Source organism: Oncorhynchus gorbuscha, linkage group LG03, assembly GCF_021184085.1.
Source record: "Oncorhynchus gorbuscha isolate QuinsamMale2020 ecotype Even-year linkage group LG03, OgorEven_v1.0, whole genome shotgun sequence".
NCBI lineage: Eukaryota > Metazoa > Chordata > Actinopteri > Salmoniformes > Salmonidae > Oncorhynchus > Oncorhynchus gorbuscha.
Genome location: NC_060175.1, coordinates 1,469,907 through 1,485,332, shown reverse-complemented (window position 1 = coordinate 1,485,332; position 15,426 = coordinate 1,469,907). Strand labels below are relative to the sequence as shown.

The 15,426-nt window shown below is 47.7% G+C and overlaps 1 pseudogene; it reads right to left on the bottom strand.

Annotated features, from left to right (window-relative positions):
* The window catches only part of LOC124018278, a 59,654-nt pseudogene that overhangs the window by 32,494 nt on the left and 11,734 nt on the right, over positions 1-15,426 (bottom strand).

Below are 15,426 nucleotides of genomic sequence, written 5' to 3'. Positions count from 1 at the left end.
ATTTATGAACATTTGAACATCTTGGCCATGTTCTGTTATAATCTCTGGCCACCCCACATAGAGGAGGGTGGAGGGGGTCTGTTTGTTGCTCTACCTCACCGTGGTCTATCAGACTACAGTAAAGGTGTTTTATACCATGTCTCAATATGATAAAATGATCTTCCTATTAGACATTGTTAGTGAGGGGAAACATTGACATGATTTCCTACAGGATGTCATTGAGGTGGAATGTCCACTTTCGTATCTACATACCTTGCGTCCTATTAGACATTGTTAGTGAGGGGAAACATTGACATGACTTCCTACAGGATGTCATTGAGGTGGAATGTCCACTTTCGTATCTACCTTGCGTCCCGCCTCGTTGTTGTGAAGGTTCATTAAGGTCCTGGCGTTCTGTTTGATCTCTCTCGCGTCTACGAAGACCTTAGAGAACCCCAGGCCATAGCTCACGTCAGCCGAGCAGCCTCCCCACTTCCAGCCCTCGTCCTGGCTGTAGGTCCCCTGCTTGTCCTTATCACAGCCGCAGTCAGACAGGTTCCCCTGGGTACACGCTTCTGTGATGGCATGGGCCACACCTGCGGCGATGATGGCGTAGGTAAACGCTGCCTCCTTACTACCTGGGAGAGAGGAGAGAGGATTTGATTGGTTGATAGGTTGATTGATTGATTGAAACAATTTCCCCAAAGGAAATGAAATACAGAAAGAAAGAACATTTTTGAATCAGAATCGCTGACAACATGACCCTCTGTTAGGGCGGTATCAAGCCTCCTCACATACCTGACATAGCTTGTTCAAACCAAATCATAAAATGTGCGAGGCAAGCCAAGTTTAGTTCATTTATCACGGCTGCTTTAAACAGATTAATGACGGTAGGGGGGTGAGGGGCAGGGGGAGGGCTGCAGGGGGAAGGAGGAGAGGAGGGCAGGGAAAGGGGGAAGGAGAGCAGAGAAAGGGGAGAGGAGCAGAGGAGGAGGCGGGCAGGGAAAGAGGGAGAGGAGCAGAGGAGGAGGAGGGCAGGGAAAGGGGGAGGAGAGCAGAGAAAGGGGGAGAGGAGCAGAGGAGGAGGAGGGCAGGGAAAGGGGGAGGAGAGCAGAGAAAGGGGGAGAGGAGAAGAGGAGGAGGAGGATAGGGAAAGGGGGAGAGGAGAGCAGAGAAAGGGGGAGAGGAGCAGAGGAGGGGGAGGGCAGGGAAAGGGGGAGAGGAATAGAGGAGGAGGAGGGCAGGGAAAGGGGGAGAGGAGAAGAGGAGGAGGAGGGCAGGGAAAGGGGTAGAGGAGGGAATGGGGGAGACAAATGCACCTGAAGGGCTCTGAGTGTGCGCTCACAGATATCTGTAGGAGATAGAATCCAAACTTAGTTTACTATGCCGAAGAGAAAGTGTCAATCTCAGAGGGCACACTAGATATACTATAAACACTGTCCTTTATTCTGCCTGTCATCCAGAGGAATCATTAGTCCTGCCAGGCAGGCTGCTGCAGGTTGACCTGCTGAGATACAGTGTTGACCTGCTGAGAGACAGTGTTGACCTGCTGAGAGACAGTGTTGACCTGCTGAGAGACAGTGTTGACCTGCTGAGAGATAGAGTTGACCTGGAGGTTGACCTGCTGAGAGACAGTGTTGACCTGGAGGTTGACCTGCTGAGAGACAGTGTTGACCTGCAGGTTGACCTGCTGAGAGATAGTGTTGACCTGCTGAGAGACAGTGTTGACCTGCTGAGAGACAGTGTTGACCTGCTGAGAGACAGTGTTGACCTGCTGAGAGGCAGTGTTGACCTGCTGAGAGACAGTGTTGACCTGCTGAGAGATAGTGTTGACATGCTGACAGATAATGTTGACCTGCTGAGAGACAGTGTTGACCTGCTGAGAGATAGAGTTGACCTGGAGGTTGACCTGCTGAGAGACAGTGTTGACCTGCTGAGAGACAGTGTTGACCTGCTGAGAGACAGTGTTGACCTACTGAGAAACAGTGTTGACCTGCTGAGAGACAGTGTTGACCTACTGAGAAACATTGTTGACCTGCTGAGAGACAGTGTTGACCTGCTGAGAGACAGTGTTGACCTGCTGAGAGACCGTGTTGACCTGTTGAGAGATAGAGTTGACCTGCTGAGAGATAGAGTTGACCTGGAGGTTGACCTGCTGAGAGACAGTGTTGACATGCTGAGAGACAGTGTTGACATGCTGAGAGATAGAGTTGACCTGCTGAGAGATAGAGTTAACCTGGAGGTTGACCTGCTGAGAGACAGTGTTGACATGCTGAGAGACAGTGTTGACATGCTGAGAGATAGAGTTGACCTGCTGAGAGATAGAGTTGACCTGTAGGTTGACCTGCTGAGAGACAGTGTTGACATGCTGAGAGACAGTGTTGACCTGCTGAGAGACAGTGTTGACCTGCTGAGAGACAGTGTTGACATGCTGAGAGACAGTGTTGACCTGCTGAGAGACAGTGTTGACCTGCTGAGAAGCAGTGTTGACCTGCTGATAGGCAGTGTTGTCTGGAGGTTGACCTACTGAGAGACAGTGTTGACCTGCTGAGAGACAGTGTTGACCTGCTGAGAGACAGTGTTGACCTAGAGGTTGACCTGCTGAGAGAAAGTGTTGACCTGCTGAGAGACCTGCTGAGAGACAGTGTTGACCTAGAGGTTGACCTGCTGAGAGAAAGTGTTGACCTGCTGAGAGACAGTGTTGACCTAGGTGTTAACCTGCTGAGAGACAGTGTTGACCTAGGTGTTGACCTGCTGAGAGACAGTGTTGACCTAGAGGTTGACCTGCTGAGAGGCAGTGTTGACCTGCTGAGAGACAATGTTGACCTCCTGAGAGACAGTGTTGACCTAGAGGTTGACCTGCTGAGAGACAGTGTTGACCTGCTGAGAGACAATGTTGACCTGCTGAGAGACAGTGTTGACCTGCTGAGAGACAGTGTTGTCTGGAGGTTGACCTACCGAGAGACAATGTTGACCTGCTGAGAGACAGTGTTGACCTGCAGAGAGACCGTGTTGACTTGGGGGTTGACCTGCTGAGAGACAGTGTTGTCCTACTGAGAGACAGTGTTGACCTACTGAGAGACAGTGTTGACCTACTGAGAGACAGTGTTGACCTACTGAGAGACAGTGTTGACCTGCAGAGAGACCGTGTTGACTTGGGGGTTGACCTGCTGAGAGACAGTATTGACCTACTGAGAGACAGTGTTGACCTGCTGAGAGACAGTGTTGACCTACTGAGAGACAGTGTTGACATGCTGAGAGACAGTGTTGACATGCTGTGAGACAGTGTTGACCTGTTGAGAGACAGTGTTGAACTGCTGAGAGACAGTGTTGACCTGCTGAGAGACAGTGTTGACCTGTTGAGAGACAGTGTTGAACTGCTGAGAGACAATGTTGACCTGCTGAGAGACAGTGTTGTCTGGAGGTTGACCTGCTGAGAGACAGTGTTGACCTGTTGAGAGACAGTGTTGAACTGCTGAGAGACAATGTTGACCTGCTGAGAGACAGTGTTGTCTGGAGGTTGACCTACTGAGAGACAATGTTGACCTGCTGAGAGACAGTGTTGACCTGCTGAGAGACAGTGTTGACCTGCTGAGAGACAGTGTTGACCTGTTGAGAGACAGTGTTGAACTGCTGAGAGACAATGTTGACCTGCTGAGAGACAGTGTTGTCTGGAGGTTGACCTACTGAGAGACAATGTTGACCTGCTGAGAGACAGTGTTGACCTGCTGAGAGACAGTGTTGACCTGCTGAAAGACAGTGTTGACCTGCTTGGAGACAGTGTTGATCTCAGCGGTGTTGACCTGCTGAGAGACAGTGTTGTCTGGAGGTTGACCTACTGAGAGACAGTGTTGACCTGCTGAGAGATAGAGTTGACCTGCTGAGAGATAGAGTTGACCTGTAGGTTGACCTGCTGAAAGACAGTGTTGACCTGCTTGGAGACAGTGTTGATCTCAGCGGTGTTAACTTGCTGAGAGACAGTGTTGTCTGGAGGTTGACCTACTGAGAGACAGTGTTGACCTGCTGAGAGACAGTGTTGACCTGCTGATAGACAGTGTTGACCTGCTGAGAGACAGTGTTGACCTGTTGAGAGACAGTGTTGAACTGCTGAGAGACAATGTTGACCTGCTGAGAGACAGTGTTGTCTGGAGGTTGACCTACTGAGAGACAATGTTGACCTGCTGAGAGACAGTGTTGACCTGCTGAGAGACAGTGTTGACCTGCTGAAAGACAGTGTTGACCTGCTTGGAGACAGTGTTGATCTCAGCGGTGTTGACCTGCTGAGAGACAGTGTTGTCTGGAGGTTGACCTACTGAGAGACAGTGTTGACCTGCTGAGAGACAGTGTTGACCTGCTGATAGACAGTGTTGACCTGCTGAGAGACAGTGTTGTCTGGAGGTTGACCTGCTGAGAGACAGTGTTGACCTGCTGAGAGACAGTGTTGACCTGCTGAGAGACAGTGTTGACCTACTGAGAGACAGTGTTGACCTGCAGAGAGACCGTGTTGACTTGGGGGTTGACCTGCTGAGAGACAGTATTGACCTACTGAGAGACAGTGTTGACCTGCTGAGAGACAGTGTTGACCTACTGAGAGACAGTGTTGACATGCTGAGAGACAGTGTTGACATGCTGAGAGATAGAGTTGACCTGCTGAGAGACAGTGTTGACCTACTGAGAGACAGTGTTGACCTACTGAGAGACAGTGTTGACCTGCTGAGAGGCAGTGTTGACCTACTGAGAAACAGTGTTGACTTGCTGAGAGACAGTGTTGACCTGGAGGTTGACCTACTGAGAGACAATGTTGACCTGCTGAGAGACAGTGTTGACCTGCTGAGAGACAGTGTTGACCTGCTAAGAGACAGTGTTGACCTGCTGAGAGACAATGTTGACCTGCTGAGAGACAGTGTTGTCTGGAGGTTGACCTACTGAGAGACAATGTTGACCTGCTGAGAGACAGTGTTGACCTGCTGAGAGTGTCATGTTTTGTCTTATATTGTCTTGTCATTTTGCTTTTCCTTCTGTTCGTTTTCCCCCTGCTGGTCTTTTTAGGTTCGTTCCCCTTTTTCTCTCTCCCTCTCTCTCTCTCTTCTCTCTATCGTTCCGTTCCTGCTCCCAGCTGTTCCTATTCCCCTAATCAATCATTTAGTCTTCCCACACCTGTTCCCTATCTTTTCCCCTGATTAGAGTCCCTATTTCTCCCCTTGTTTTCCGTTTCTGTCCTGTCGGATCCTTGTATATTGTTCACCGTGCTGTGTCTTTGTATCGCCCTGTCGTGTCGTGTTTCCCTCAGATGCTGCGTGGTGAGCAGGTGTCTGAGTCTGCTACGGTCAAGTGCCTTCCCGAGGCAACCAGCAGTTTATGATCGAGTCTCCAGTCTGTTCTCGTCATTACGAGTGGAATTGTTCTTTATGCTTTATTTACCGCTCCGATTTGTCTAGGAGTATTGAATATTTACTTTACTGGATTAAAGACTCTGTTTTCGCCAAGTCGCTATTGGGTCCTCATTCACCTGCATAACAGAGAGACAGTGTTGACCTGCTGAAAGACAGTGTTGACCTGCTTGGAGACAGTGTTGATCTCAGCGGTGTTGACCTGCTGAGAGACAGTGTTGTCTGGAGGTTGACCTACTGAGAGACAGTGTTGTCTGGAGGTTGACCTACTGAGAGACAGTGTTGACCTGCTGAGAGACAGTGTTGACCTGCTGAGAGGCAGTGTTGACCTGCTGAGAGACAGTGTTGACCTGCAGGTTGACCTGCTGAGATACAATGTTGACCTGCTGAGAGACAGTGTTGACCTGCTGAGAGACAGTGTTGACCTGCTGAGAGACAGTGTTGCCCTGGAGGTTGACCTGCTGATAGGCAGTGTTGACCTGCTGAGAGACAGTGTTGCCCTGGAGGTTGACCTGCTGAGAGACAGTGTTGACCTGCTGAGAGACAGTATTGCCCTGGAGGTTGACCTGCTGATAGGCAGTGTTGACCTGCTGAGAGACAATGTTGACCTGGAGGTTGACCTGCTGATAGGCAGTGTTGACCTGCTAAGAGACAGTGTTGAACTGCTGAGAGACAGTGTTGACCTGCAGGTTGACCTGCTGAGAGACAATGTTGACCTGCTGAGAGACAGTGTTGACCTGCTGAGAAACAGTGTTGACCAGTTGAGAGACAATGTTGACCTGCAGGTTGACCTGCTGAGAGACAGTGTTGACCTGCTGAGAGACAGTGTTGACCTGCTGAGAGAGTGTGTTGAACTGTTGAGAGATAGTTTTGACCTGGAAGTTGACCTGCTGAGAGACAGTGTTGACCTGGAGGTTGACCTGCTGAGAGGCAGTGTTGACCTGCTGAGAGACACCGTAGACCGGAGGTTGACCTACTGAGAGACAATGCTGACCTGCTGAGAGACCGTGTTGACCTGCAGAGAAGCAGTGTTGACCTGCTGAGAGGCAGTGTTGACCTGGAGGTTGACCTGCTGAGAGACAGTGTTGACCTGCTGAGAGACCGTGTTGACCTGCAGAGAAGCAGTGTTGACCTGCTGAGAGGCAGTGTTGACCTGGAGGTTGACCTGCTGAGAGACAGTGTTGACCTGCTGAGAGACAGTGTTGACCTGGAGGTTTACCTGCTGAGAGACAGTGTTGACCTGCTGAGAGACAGTGTTGACCTGGAGGTTTACCTGCTGAGAGACAGTGTTGACCTACTGAGAGATAATGTTGACCTGCTGAGAGACAATGTTGACCTGCAGAGAGAAAGTGTTGACCTGGAGGTTGACCTGCTGAGAGACAGCAGTGTTGACCTGCTGAGAGACAGTGTTGACCTGCTGAGAGACAATGTTGACCTGCTGAGAGACAATGTTGACCAGCAGAGAGACAGTGTTGACCTGGAGGTTGGTTGACCTGCAGAGAGACCATGTTGACCTGGAGGTTGACCTGCTGAGAGACAGTGTTGACCTGGAGGTTGACCTGCTGAGGGACAGTGTTGACCTGCTGAGAGACAGTGTTGACCTGGAGGTTGACCTGCTGAGAGGCAGTGTTGATCTGCTGAGACAGTGTTGACCTGGCGGGTTGACCTGCTGAGAGACAGTGTTGACCTGGAGGTTGACCTGCTGAGAGACAGTGTTGACCTGGAGGTTGACCTGCTGAGGGACAGTGTTGACCTGCTGAGAAACAGTGTTGCCCTGCTGAGAGCCAGGTCAACACTATCTCTCAACAGGTTAACACTGTCTCTCAGCAGGTCGCTCTGGATAAGAGCGTCTGCTAAATGACTTAAATGTAAATGTAAATGTCTCTCAGCAGGTCAACACGGTCTCTCAGCAGGTCAACACTGTCTCTCAGCAGGTCAACACTGTCTCTCAGCAGGTCAACACCGCTGAGATCAACACTGTCTCTCAGCAGATCAACCTCAGGTCAACACCGTCTCTCAGCAGGTCAACACTGTCTGTCAGCAGGTCAACACTGTCTCTCAGCAGGTCAACACTGTCTCTCAGCAGGTCAACACTGTCTCTCAGCAGGTCAACACACTCTCTCAGCAGGTCAACACTGTCTCTCAGCAGGTCAACACTGTCTCTCAGCAGGTCAACACTGTCTCTCAACAGGTCAACACTGTCTCTCAACAGGACAACACTGTCTCTCAACAGGACAACACGGTCTCTCAGCAGGTCAACACTGTCTCTCAGCAGGTCAACCCTCCAGGTCAACGCTGTCTCTCAACAGGTCAACACTGTCTCAGCAGATCAACCCTCCAGACAACACTGTCTCTCAGCAGGTCAACCCTCCAGACAACACTGTCTCTCAGCAGGTCAACCCTCCAGACAACACTGTCTCTCAGCAGGTCAACACTGTCTCTCAGCAGGTCAACACAGTCTCTCAACAGGACAACACTGTCTCTCAACAGGACAACACTGTCTCTCAGCAGGTCAACACTGTCTCTCAGCAAGTCAACCCTCCAGGTCAACGCTGTCTCTCAGCAGGTCAACCCTCCAGGTCAACACTGTCTCAGCAGATCAACCAGGAAAGTATAGTCCATGTATTGCAGCAATACAATGGTCAGAGATGTATTTAACAGTGCACCCAGAGGGAGAGATAGTGTTGTGATGTTTAGAATCTGGCCAGCAGCCCAGCTCCTGTCAGACAGCTGGCAGCTCCTTGAGGTGAGCCTGAGGGCTGAGAGGCATGCAGACCCTCCCTAGATGGACCGCCTGATACCATACCATTACACCCCACACTAATACAGTACCACAAGGTTCTGATCAGACCGGGGTTCTGTTCTGATACCACAGAGTTCTGTTCTGATACCACAGAGTTCTGATACCACAGGTTCTGATACCATAGAGTTCTGTTCTGACACCACAGATTTCTGATACCACAGGTTTTGATACAACGGGGTTCTGTTCTGACACCACAGGGTTCTGACACCACAGAGTTCTGATACCACAGGGTTCTGTTCTGACACCACAGGGTTCTGATACCACAGGGTTCTGTTCTGACACCACAGGGTTCTGATACCACAGGTTTTGATACAACAGGGTTCTGTTCTGACACCATGGGGTTCTGATACCATAGAGTTCTGATAACACAGAGTTCTGTTCTGATACCACAGAGTTCTGATACCACAGGTTTTGATTCCACGGAGTTCTGTTCTGACACCATGGGGTTCTGACACCACAGAGTTCTGATACCACATGGTTCTGTTCTGACACCACAGGGTTCTGATACCACAGAGTTCTGTTCTGACACCACGGGGTTCTGATAGCAGAGAGTTCTGATACCACTGGGCTCTGTTCTGATATCACAGAGTTCTGTTCTGATACCACTGGGCTCTGTTCTGATATCACAGAGTTCTGTTCTGATACCACAAGGTTCTGATACCACAACACAGGATAAACCACGCCAAACGTGTATAATTCTAGGAAACTAGCTTTAAACTCAACAAAAAAATTCCGCCCCATGACAAAATGTGTAGAATTGCATGAAACAAACTTCAAAAGAGCAACATTCTGTCTCTGCAGCCATCTTACCTGATACCACAGGGTTCTGATACAAGATTGTTCCACAGGGTTCTGTTCTGATACCACAAGGTTCTGTTCTGACACCACAGGGTTCTGTTCTGATGCAACAGGGTTCTGATACCACAGGGTTCTGTTTGAATATCATAGAGTTCTGTTCTGATACCACAAGGTTCTGTTCTAATACCACAGGGTTCTGATACAACAGGGTTATGTTCTGATACGACAAGGTTCTGTTCTGATACCACAGGGTTCTGATACCACAGGGTTCTGTTCTGACACCACAGGGTTCTGATACCACAGGGCTCTGTTCTGATACCACGGGGTTCTGGTACCACAGAGTTATGTTCTGATACCACAGGGTTCAGTTCTGATACCGCAGGGTTCTGTTCTGATACCACAAGGTTCTGATACCACAGGGCTCTGTTCTGATACCACGGGGTTCTGGTACCACAGAGTTATGTTCTGATACCACAGGGTTCAGTTCTGATACCGCAGGGTTCTGTTCTGATACCACAAGGTTCTGATACCACAGGGCTCTGTTCTGATACCACGGGGTTCTGGTACCACAGGGCTATGTTCTGATACCACAGGGCTATGTTCTGATACCACAGGGCTATGTTCTGATACCACAGGGCTATGTTCCGATACCACAGCGTATTGATATTACAGGGTTCCGATACCACAGGGTTCTGTTCAGTTACCACAGGGTTCTGATACCACAGGGTTCTGTTCAGTTACCACAGGGTTCTGATACCACAGGGTTCTGTTCAGTTACCACAGGGTTCTGATACCACAAGGTTATGTTCTGATACCACAGGGTTGTGATACCACAGGGTTCTGATACCACAGGGTTCTGATACCACATGGTTCTGTTCAGTTACCACAGGGTTCTGATACCACAAGGTTATGTTCTGATACCACAGGGTTGTGATACCACAGGGTTCTAATAAAACAGGGTTCTGATGCCACAGGGTTGTGATACCACAGGGTTCTAATAAAACAGGGTTCTGATACCACAGGGTTGTGATACCACAGGGTTGTGATACCACAGGGTTGTGATAAAACAGGGTTGTGATACCACAGGGTTCTAATAAAACAGGGTTGTGATACCATAGGGTTGTGATACCACAGGGTTGTGATACCATAGGGTTGTGATACCACAGGGTTGTGATACCACAGGGTCCTAATAAAACAGGGTTCTGATACCACAGGGTTGTGATACCACAGGGTTCTAATAAAACAGGGTTGTGATACCATAGGGTTGTGATACCACAGGGTTCTGATACCACAGGGTTCTAATAAAACAGGGTTGTGATACCACAGGGTTGTGATACCACAGGGTTCTAATAAAACAGGGTTGTGATATCACAGGGTTCTAATAAAACACGGGACTTACAGTTGTGATACATTCACAGGGTTCGGGATAATAAAACAGGGCTACACAATAAAACAGGGTTGTGATAACTCAGGGTTGTGATACCACAGGGTTGTGATACCACAGGGTTCTGATACCATAGGGTTGTGATACCACAGGGTTCTAATAAAACAGGGTTGTGATACCATAGGCTTGTGATACCATAGGGTTCTAATAAAACAGGGTTGTGATACCACAGGGTTGTGATACCACAGGGTTGTGATACCATAGGGTTGTGATACCACAGGGTTGTGATACCATAGGGTTGTGATACCACAGGGTTCTAATAAAACAGGGTTGTGATACCACAGGGTTGTGATACCATAGGGTTGTGATACCATAGGGTTCTAATAAAACAGGGTTGTGATACCACAGGGTTGTGATACCACAGGGTTGTGATACCATAGGGTTGTGATACCACAGGGTTGTGATACCATAGGGTTGTGATACCACAGGGTTCTAATAAAACAGGGTTGTGATACCACAGGGTTGTGATACCACATGGTTGTGATACCACAGGGTTCTAATAAAACAGGGTTGGGATACCACAGGGTTGTGATACCACAGGGTTGTGATACCACAGGGTTGTGATACCATAGGGTTGTGATACCACAGGGTTCTAATAAAACAGGGTTGTGATACCACAGGGTTGTGATACCACAGGGTTGTGATACCACAGGGTTCCACCCCATACACCACTACCGGGTTAGCCTCATTCTTAATTCAAATGCAGATAACAACTTACAGGTCTATATACTATTGAAAATTAAATACACAGGAAATGAAAACACCCATGAGCTGGTCAGTGATAGTACCATACTGTCATCTAATCACATCCTATCAGGACAAATCTCAGTAGATTTGAAGTCAGTATTTCTGCTGCAATAGTTTACGTGTCGGGGGGCTAGGGTCAGTCTGTTATATCTGGAGTATTTCTCCTGTCTTAACCCGATGTCCTGTGTGAATTTAAGTATGCTCTCTCTAATTCTCTCTCTCTCTCTCTCTCTCTTTCTTTCTTTCTCTCTCTTCTCTCAGAGGACCTGAGCCATAGGACCATGCCTCAGGACTACCTGGCCTGATGACTCCTTGCTGTCCCCAGTCCACCTGGTCGTGCTGCTACTCCAGTTTCACCTGTTCTGCATGTGTCTATGGAACCCTGACCTGTTCACCGGACATGCTACCTGTCCCAGACCTGCTGTTTTCAACTCTCTAGAGACAGCAGGAGCAGTAGAGCTACTCTGAATGATCGGCTATGAAAAGCCAACTGACATTTACTCCTGAGGTGCTGACCTGTTGCACCCTCGACAACTACTGTGATTATTATTATCTGACCCTGCTGGTCATTTATGAACATTTGAACATCTTGGCCATGTTCTGTTATAATCTCCAGCCGGCACAGCCAGAAGAGGACTGGCCACCCCACTTAGCCTGGTTCCTCTCTAGGTTTTTTCCTAGGTTCCTGCTTATCTAGGGAGTTTTTCCTAGCCACAGTGCTTCTACACCTGCATTGCTTGCTGTTTAGCGGTTTAGGCTGGGTTTCTGTACAACACTTTGTGACATCAGCTGATGTAAGAAGGGCTTTAAAAAATATATATTGATTGAATGCCTCAGCAGTTTCAGAGTCCTATCATCATCATCATCATTACAGCATTGATAAGCAGTGTTACTGACTTGCCTGGTCAACTCTCCCCCCAATCAATCATTTACACGTTAACCCGACAACACTCTGACCCTACAACCAAGGAAACAGACCCTGTATTCCAAATCAGCCCCCCCCTAAACACTAAGAAAAGAGGGTTCCTCAAGGGTTATTTGGGAAGGTTGAGGGTTCTATGTGGAGCCATAATGACTCAAAGAACCATTAGAGCCCTTCAATGGTTCTTTGCAGTTCACAAAAGGGTTCTTTGCTCGTTTAGTGCTAATTAATTATGTGACTACGGCCCGTGATGGTGTCTAGTGAAAGACTCACGTATGGCCTTGAGTTAACTGATGTCTAAACCAGTGGTTCTCCCCAGCCATTGCAGACCTAGAACACCTGATTCAACTTAGTTAACACAATAATAAAACCAACTCAATTTAACAATATAAAATGGCTAACCAGAAAAAATAACCCTGTTTGGTTCTTCAAAAGGTTATTTCTAGAACCTTAAGATTGAGAAAGTTTCTTTATAGAATCATTCTCTATAAAGAACAATTAAAAAGGGTTCTAGTTCTAAGTCCTTTTGTTCACCTGATCAAGAATTCAAATGCAGACCGCATTATATACCAAGAGAATTCTCTTTGATTATAATCACAGCCGCATATATTCCCCCCCAAGCAGACACCTCGACGGCCCTGAAAGAACTTCATTGGACTCTATGTAAACTGGAAACCACATATCCTGAGGCTGCATTTATTGTTGATGGGGATTTTAACAAAGCTAATCTAAATGTTATCAGCATATCGAATGTGCGACCCGGGCTGGTAAAACCTTAGATCATTGTTATTCTAACTGCTATTCTAAAAGCCCTAAAAGCCCTCCCTCGCCCTCCTTCGACCACGACTCCATTTTGATGCTCCCAGCCTATAGACAGAAACTAAAACAGGAAACGCCTGTGCTCAGGTCTGTTCAACGTTGGTACGACCAATCGTATTCCACGCTTCAAGTTTGCTTCGATCACATGGACTGGGATATGTTCGCATAGCGTCGGACAATAACATTGATGAATACACTGATTCGGTGAGCGAGTTCATTAGAAAGTACCCACAGCGACTATTAAAACCTTCCCCAACCAGAAACCGTGGATTGTTGGCAGCATTCGAGCAAAACTGAAAGCGCAAACAACTGCTTTTAATCGGGGCAAGGCGACTGGAAACATGACCGAATACAAACAGTGTAGCTATTCCCTCCGCAAGGCGATCAAACAAGCAAAGCATCAGTAAAGAGACAAAGTAGAGTCTCAATTCAACGGCTCAGACACGAGAGGTATGTGGCAGGGCCTACCGTCAATCCCGAATTACAAAAAGAAAACTAGCCCCGTCGCGAACCACGATGTCTTGCTCCCAGACAAACTAAACAACTTCTTTGCTCGAGGACAATACAGTGCCACCGACATGGCCCGCTACCAAACCCTGCGGGATCTCCTTCACTGCAGCCAATGTGTGTAAAACATTTAAACTTGTTAACCTTCGCAAGGCTGCCGGCCCAGACGACAACCCTAGCTGCGACCTCAAAACATGCGCAGACCAGCTGACTGGTGTGTTTACGGACATATTCAATCAATCCTTATCCCAGTCTGCTGTTCCCACATGCTTCAAGAGGGCCACTATTGTGAGGGCCACAAGAAAGCTAAGGTAACTAAGGTAACTGAGCTAAATGACTATCGCCCCGTAGCACTCACTTCCATCACCATGAAGTACTAGGGGGCACTATTTTTATTTTTGGAAAAATAACGTTCCCAAAGTAAACGGCCTATTTCTCAGGACCAGATGCTAGAATATGCATATAATTGACAGCGTAGGATAGAAAACACTCTAAAGTTTCCAAAACTGTAAAAATATTGTCTATGAGTATAACAGAACTGATATTGCAGGCGAAAGCCTGAGAAAAATCCAATCAGGAAGTGACTTATTTTGAAAGCTCTGTGTTCATATGCATCCCTATTGACCATTGAAAGGGATATCAACCATATTTATTTTTTCTGTGGCTTCCCTAAGGTGTCTACAGCCTTTAGACGTAGTTTCAGGCCTTTATTTTGAAGAATGAGCGTAAACGTCCACATTGCGTAAGTGGTCGGTTGTTGGCTCTCAGTGTGATTTTTGCGCAAAACAGAGAGGTAGCCATTTTTCCTCCCGGTCCTAGTGAAAAGCCAACTGTCCCGGTTGATATATTGTCGAAAAGATATTTGAAAAACACCTTGAGGATTGATTATAAAAAACGTTTGCCATGTTTCTGTCGATATTATGGATATAATTTGGAATTTTTGTCTGCGTTGTCATGACCGCTATTTCTGGTGGATTCCTGGGCATAACGCACCAAACTAACGGAGGTATTTGGATCTAAAAAAATATCTTTATGGAACAAAAGGAACATTTGCTGTCTAATTGGGAGTCTCGTGAGTGAAAACATCAGAAGATCATCAAAAGTAAACAATTAATTTGATTGCTTTTCTGATTTTCGTGACCAAGTAAACTGCCGCTAGGTGTACATAATGTTTTGTTAGTATATCGATAAACTTACACAAAACACTTGTATTGTTTTCGCTGTAAAGCATAATTTCAAAATCTGAGATCTGAGGGTGATTAACAAAAGGCTAAGCTGTGTTTAACTATATTTTACTTGTGATTTCATGAATATGAATATTTTCTAGTAAGATTATTTGACCGTTGCGCTATGCTATTTAGCGTAGTTGATGACAATTATCCCGGATCCGGGATGGGTGGTTCCAAGATTAACCTCTAGTCAAGGACCATATAACACTACCTGACACCCTAGACCCACTCCAATTTGCTTTCCGACCCAATAGGTCCACAGACGACGCAATTGCAATCACACTGCACACTGCCCTAACCCATCTGGACAAGAGGAATACCTATGTGAGAATGCTGTTCATCGACTACAGCTCAGCATTTAACAACATAGTACCCTCCAAGCTCAAGACCCTAGGTCTCGATCCCGCCCTGTGAAACTGTGTCCTGGACTTCCTGACGGGCCGCCCCCAGGTGGTGAGGGTAGGAAACAATATCTCCACCCCGCTGATCCTCAACACTGGGGCCCCACAAGGGTGCGTTCTCAGCCCTCTCCTGTACTCCCTGTTCACCCATGACTGCATGGCCATGCAAGCCTCCAACTCAATCATCAAGTTTGCGGACGACACAACAGTGGTAGGATTGATTACCAACAATGACGAGACGGCCTACAGCGAGGAGGTGAGGGCCCTCGGAGTGTGGTGTCAGGAAAATAACCTCACACTCAACGTCAACAAAACTAAGGAGATGATTGTGGACTTCAGGAAACAGCAGAGGGAACACCCCCCTATCCACATTGATGGGACAGTAGT